We start from the raw sequence: 6,819 nt of genomic DNA, 5'->3' as shown, positions 1-6,819 counted from the left end.
AGGGCAGTAGTTCATCTACTATGGAGGTGTCACCCAAGTTAAGTCAGTCTATGCCCTACATCAAAACTGCTTCTATAAACAAAAGACACTGTTGTACAAGACTCCCTTCTGAAGGGATTAGAAGGCTCCAATATGCAGACTGGACCTGCTTCTTAAGGAAGTCTGTTGATCCCTGGGTCTGGAGTTAAAAATGTGAAGAGGAAGCTTCCTACCCTGGTACAGCCCTCAGATTATTATCCATTATTGATTTTTCAGGTAGGCAGCGATGGTGTTTCAACAAGAAGTCTAAGGATAACAAGCAGAGATAGTTTGGGGCTTTTGCACGACTGGTTAAGGAACAGGAGCATGAGTCGTGCTCTCCTCTATCCCTCCAGTTACAGGGAGTGCTGATGGAACAAACAGGAAAAGCCAGCAGATCAATACCTGGCTATGAGCCTGGTGTCGCCAGAGGAATTTTTGGGTTTTGATCATAGGTCTTTTTACACAATATCAAGCCTGCTGGCAACAGATGGGGTACACCTATCTCAAAGGAAGAAAAAGTTCTTTCATGGGAATTAGTAGGGCTCACTGAAGGAGCTTTAAACCAGATTTGAAGGGGGAAAGGGATAAAACCAGGCTCGCTAGAAAGAAGTCTGTAAGCAGCACATCAGTATTTGAGCACACCCTTCCTTCTGCACAGTGGCCCTGAAAAGAGAACAAAATTGGTCTTTTCCAACCTAAACAATTCTACGATTCTATGACTCTATTAAATTGCGGTTACTCTCAAAATGTCTTTTGCACATTTAACAAAATGCTAAGGAGTTTTTTGCTCCACAAAAAAAAACAAACAAAACAAAAACAAAAAAAACAACAAAAATCCCCCAAAAACCCAAATAAAAACCCAGCCTTGAGATTGGAAGACTTAGGAGGTATGTCTCCATTAAAAGTAATTCTTACTTGAATCATGAAGTATCTTGAAAAAATTCCACATTATGTGTACTTATAACTTCTCTTAGGTCTCCAAAAGAAATAAAGGTTACTGAGACAGGCATTGACTTTTGCTTATGTACATGAAAATGGGAAAACAATCTTTGATCAAGATCTTTAGTCACTAAATAAACCAGGCTTATCATAATAGATAAAATCTTGGCAAAACTTAATAGAAGGTCCATACAATCCTGACTTCGTTGAATGGATTCATCAATGCCTTCAAAGGTGGATCTGTTTCAGTAACAGGGTGACATTTAATTTAAATATTGAAAGGTAAAATAAACTGGCTTTTGTGTTGGTGACTTAACCATAAGCAGGAGAGCTCTGATGTCTGGAGTGGTCCAGGATTTAAAAAAAAACCCAGAACATTCACCTTAACCATGGACTTGTTAGCATTCAAAAAAATGCATTTCTTGCTTTGTATAGAAAATACCATAATGGCTTTTACATCAAATCATGTTAATGATACTAGAAGATTCTCTACATTAAGTTGCAGTTACCTGTGCTTTTCATTCTATCCATCATATTTCTCAGATGTTTAGAGTAGGCAGACATAATTTCATTATTCTTATCACAAGTATTCACTGTTAAACTATGCAGGCATCTTACACTGACCTGTAATGTAACTCCTTGAGTAAGATGAGATGTGTACTGCCTTAATTGTGAATTTCAAATTGCTTACAATGAACAGAGAACACCATACACTTTTTAATGTACTTACAACTTGTTTCTGAGTTAGAACAAAATGAAAAGTTAATACATTTAACTACCTCACTCTTTGGATAGTCCCCTGAAAATACCTGTCATCTTAATAGGTTTAATCATTAATCAAACACTTAAGAGAGGTTGAATAGTAGCAGTGCAGCTTATTTTTGGATTTTCTTTTTATGAATATTACTTGAACTCTGTCAGGACAGCACATACCCAATGGATATAAAGTACCTTCATTTACAACCTGTGACTTTTCACCAACATTTTTTTTTTTCTAAAATATCACAGAAATAAACATGTTATTTTACAGCACGGCTGAGGAACAGAACTTTCAAAACCTTTCAAGTGTCCTCTTACTGAGGCAATAAAATGAGCAGACTAAGATACCTGACCACATTTTCCTTGCAAAGACAATATATATATAAATGAAATTAATTACTTTGTAGGCACATGACAAGGGCAGTTAAATATAAGTGCTGATACTGGCCAGTGTATCTTTTTCTAAACCTCTGTGTTGTAAGATGAAAAGATTGAGCAGTTTTTAAGTCTGTTAAATTACTTTCTACCATTTATCTGAGTGTAAAAACAGGTATAATTTTTTTATAAGTCTTAGTTAAAATAGACCAGAATGCAATATACATTTGGAAAATCATTATTAATCATTATATCTTGAATTGATAGTTGTGAATATTGTCAAAAATGTTATGGAATTCTACATTGTACATTCAATCCATTGAAATAATAATTTTAAACATTATTAAAAATATCATTAAATGGGTTGTGTAATGAGTACATTCTGCAAAATCTTTGTAGTCAGTCAATGGAAAAAGTGAAGAAAAAATCACAGCCTGACCAACTTCTTTGCACTTTCAAAAGTAATTTTTAAAGACTTGGATAACACTTTGCACACTTACAGATACTGAAAAGCAATAAATTTTAAAAAAATTTTTGAAAGATTAAATGGAGGTTTCAATTCGTTGTTCTAAATAGATTTTTTGATAAAATCAGTGGTAAGACACAGTAGAATAGTAAAGTCATTATTTGCAGCTAGCTCTTGAGCACCCTGGATAATGCATTTTGGTTAGCATCATGTTTCCTTTGAAGAATCTTTTAGAACAGAAATGACATATCAGACTTACCAGTATGGATTTCTGTTTCCAGACACATGTACACAGGCACAGTTTTCAATGATATTTGATGGCACATTGAGTACCACAGTTCTCTAGGGGTTTGAAAAGAAACATGTCACAAAGCAATGCAGGAATATAAATTACAATACAAAATGTAAAGCAAAGACAAAAAAAAAAAAAGAAAGTATTGAAACATACTAAAGGATTCATTTTTAAGTTACAAAAAATGCTTGTGTTTATATGACACCATTTAATGATTTAAGTAATGAATTATGGCTTTCTTCTACATGATAAAACAGGAGTCTATACATTATAGAAAAATAAGTAAAAGCATAAAACCGCTGACAAACCAGCAATTATGTCTGTCTTTGGTGGGGATGCACTGACTGGTTTTAACAAGAGATGTAATGCAACTGCTATGTAACATGACGCAACACAGAGTGTTATTCTGATTCCAGCAGTTATGCAGATGGTTCACACAGCAGCTCTGACTCTTCAGGAAAACACAGGAGTGTCTTTAAGGGAAGGAAGGCAGTTCCACAGGGATCTTACAGATGTTTCCAGGAACATTCTAGGGCCAGTGGTTGTATCTATACCCTGTCATGGAAAAAGCATAGAGATGTTCAGGTTAATGTCAAGTCAGTCGGGATAGCTGCCTGGCACAGAAAAGCAATGCGTAGGAATACTGATTCAGACACTAAAATCAATGCAGATGAATTAGCAATGCTAATTGACATAGATGGTGCCTAAATGAGGCACTCTTGCTGGTTTTGGTACTGGTGCTATCTCTGCCAAGCTTTGGTGATTATCTGTATCATGTGGTACCCTGAGAACAGAGTATTTCTTCAGACGGAGCTTCTTTTGAATCTACAAAAATGTCAAGTGTTTTCATATCTTTCTTCAACATTAAAACTCAATTTGCAGGACAAAGAGTACTAGAAATACCAATATAAAACTGTTTTCAGGACATATATGACTAGAGTTTTTAAGAAAAATTATGAAAATAAAAAAATAGAGGAATTATGAAGAAAGTATTTTAGGCATATTACATAGAAAAGAAATAGTATTTTCCCTGTATTCTCTATGGTCTTATAATTATTTTCATTTTTGAACTTCAACATATATTTTACTCAGAAAAAATATTTTGAGATGTTACCTTTATAATGTGTAATTATAATATAATTGGATTTTCAAAATGAATCATGCCGACCAGTCAGCAGAGACAAAATTGCTACTGACTTTGTTTATGACAAAGCTTGCTAATCACTAAACCTTCCGCAAAGTGTTATTAAACCAATTTCTGGGAAATTTGAAACAATAAGACTTTTAAATTTCTTTTAAATATATATTTCTGCTGGATTTTTGATTCTCTGATTGTGTTTACTAATCATTATTTATCGATATCTAGATACTGATAATATGTTATTCATTCTGTGTTTGAGATCTCATTTTTAGTTTTAAGCAAACTATTGCAATCTGTTTGCTTAGAGTCCCGTGCCAAAAATCTGCAATGAGAGCGGCATGCGTTATCGGGATATATTAGAATTCGAGCAATAAGTGGTGTTCACTTTTAATCACCAGAATTTACATTTTATGAACTAATAAAGATTTATCTTAATATCTTTCCTTATTATTATAATTGGAGTGCAACTACAAGAGTTGTGTCCATGAAATAGAAAACACATAGAAGTTCCATTTATAAATTCCATGATTAATTTTTTAAAGCACTCATATGTTAAAAGACTGCATGTTACAGTCTGCACTTCTTGCATTAGAGTTAGTTTTGTCATATCAACAGAGCCTTGAATATGTTTAGCACCAAGGGAGGCTGACACAGGATTCTGCTTCAGGGATTTGTGAGGTTCATTATCATACCCTATGAATTATAATTACACTTCTTGAGAGTAGGAGGATGCTTTGTCAAAATCTCCAGTATGCATAAGATAACATTTCAAGACCTATTTGTTCAGATACACTGAAAATACATTATGGCTCTTGTTTGCTGTGCACTACTTTGTTACAGTTGTTATTATCAGAGTATCTGTAGTTTGTCAGAATTCCTGTTGTCTCTGCTTCTTTTTAGAGAAGTTTCCATGATCTTCTACGTCTCATACTGCTTTGCAGCCCAAGTAAAATTTGTATTTAAGTATACTTTAAAATTAGATTCTCCCTAATGTTATTTTAAGGCCCCTCTTCAGGCTCTGATAACAGCTGGAGGAAACAAAACAATATGATGGAGGGGTTTTTGTGCATGTGCTCTTGATTTAGCCTTAGTGCAGTCAGTGAACATTCACCACTGAATTACCTTTATATTCAAGCTTTTGAACATGTGTAACAGAATAAGACATGAAAGGCTACAGTTTGATAAACACTTCTTTCAGTGACTGTGCTGACTCAGGCAGTCCCTACATATCTGGCACTCCTTATCTACATTTCCCTCTAGGAAAATAACTAGGTAAAATGGCTTATTTTTACTCTAGATCAGTTTTTCAGTCCCCTGGTACAGATCTGCAAGCAGTTGTAGATTAACTGAGGAGATGGCATAAAGACTACAATGATTGATGAAAAGTCCTTAAGAGAAATTTTGCTGAAAGAAATATTCTTCAAAATATGCAGCAAAGGCATATGTTTAAAGAAATTCTTTATTCTGTTGTGTGCAAATGTGAATAAGAGAAAAGGAAGAGCTGTTTGGAATCAGCTATGCATTGATTTTTCTGTTGTTCAGTACTAATTTTTGACAGTCCTGATACTTAGAGTATCAGGATTTGTTAGTTTGTTGGTTTTTTTTTTATGTGCAAAACCCCAAACAGTTAAGAAATGAAATTCTATTTTAAGCCCAACTACTCTTCCTATCCAGGAAAACCAGGCTTTATCAAATTGCCTTTTCTGTGTTTACCTTTATTAAAATGGCTTAATTCAATTATTATTTTGTGTGTCTTCTGAGTGCTTATTACTTGTCGTGGTTTAAACCCAGTCAGGTAATTCGTTCACTCACTTCCCCCCCTTTCTTGCCCTCCCTCTGCTCTCGGAGGGACGGAGAGGAGAATCGAAAAGAATGCAACTCCCACGGGTTGAGATAAGAACGGTTTAGTAACTAAGGTATAACACAAATCACTACTGCTACCACCAATGAAAATAATGATAAAGGAAATAACAAGGGAAGAGAATACAACACCTCAGCACCAGCTGACCGATAACTCGCCCCCCAAGCCCGACCAAGCTCCGACCGATACCTCCTCCAACCCTCCAGACTCCCAGCCCTTCCGGCTAACTCCCAGTTACATCCTGGGCATGACGTGCTGTGGTATGGAATACCTCTTTGGTCAGTTTGGGTCAGGTGTCCTGTCTCTGCTTCCTCCCGGCTTCCCCTCCTCCCTGGCAGAGCATGAGGCTCACAAAGTCCTTGGCCAAACCAAAACATCTCTATCAGTTCTGTTCCCAGGCCGAAAGTCAAAACACAGCACTGCACCAGCTACTAAGAAGAAGAAACATGACTGCTACTGCTGAACCCAGGACATTATCCACCCCTTATTACATACCATTCACGTCATGCTCAGATCCCACATTTTCAATATACCATCACTCTTATCTTAGTGCATGGACCAGTAGCTATAAAGCTGCTGAGTCCATCTGGTCCATGATGCCAGGCTCCATCTCTTGTAACAGTCTTTCAGAGCAGGAGAGACTGTGTGCAGTGTTCACACTCGTGAATAACCTGGGCAATAGTGTCCATTGCGAAATCCACCCCTCGATCATGAGTCCATCTCTATGTTGCATCTCTGCTCTGATGGCCTGAAGTGCCATGGGCCCACCAGGCTCAAAATAATTCACTGTCCCCTTCAGCAGTTTCTGCAGCTTGTTGCTGGGGACTCCACACAGCTGCCTTCCATCTCCAATGCTTCCAAAGCACTGGAGGGGCCCAGTGGACTAGATACTTGCCCATACTGTCCCACATGCCCTGCCACTCATGACTGTCCAGCCTTGGGGAAAATCTCTTGGTCTCCCTATA

Source organism: Pezoporus wallicus, unplaced genomic scaffold (genome assembly GCF_028554395.1).
Source record: "Pezoporus wallicus isolate ANWC-B61680 ecotype Strahan unplaced genomic scaffold, APGP_CSIRO_Pwel_v1 contig_4758, whole genome shotgun sequence".
Lineage (NCBI taxonomy): Eukaryota > Metazoa > Chordata > Aves > Psittaciformes > Psittacidae > Pezoporus > Pezoporus wallicus.
Note: the sequence above shows the minus strand (reverse complement) of the source record.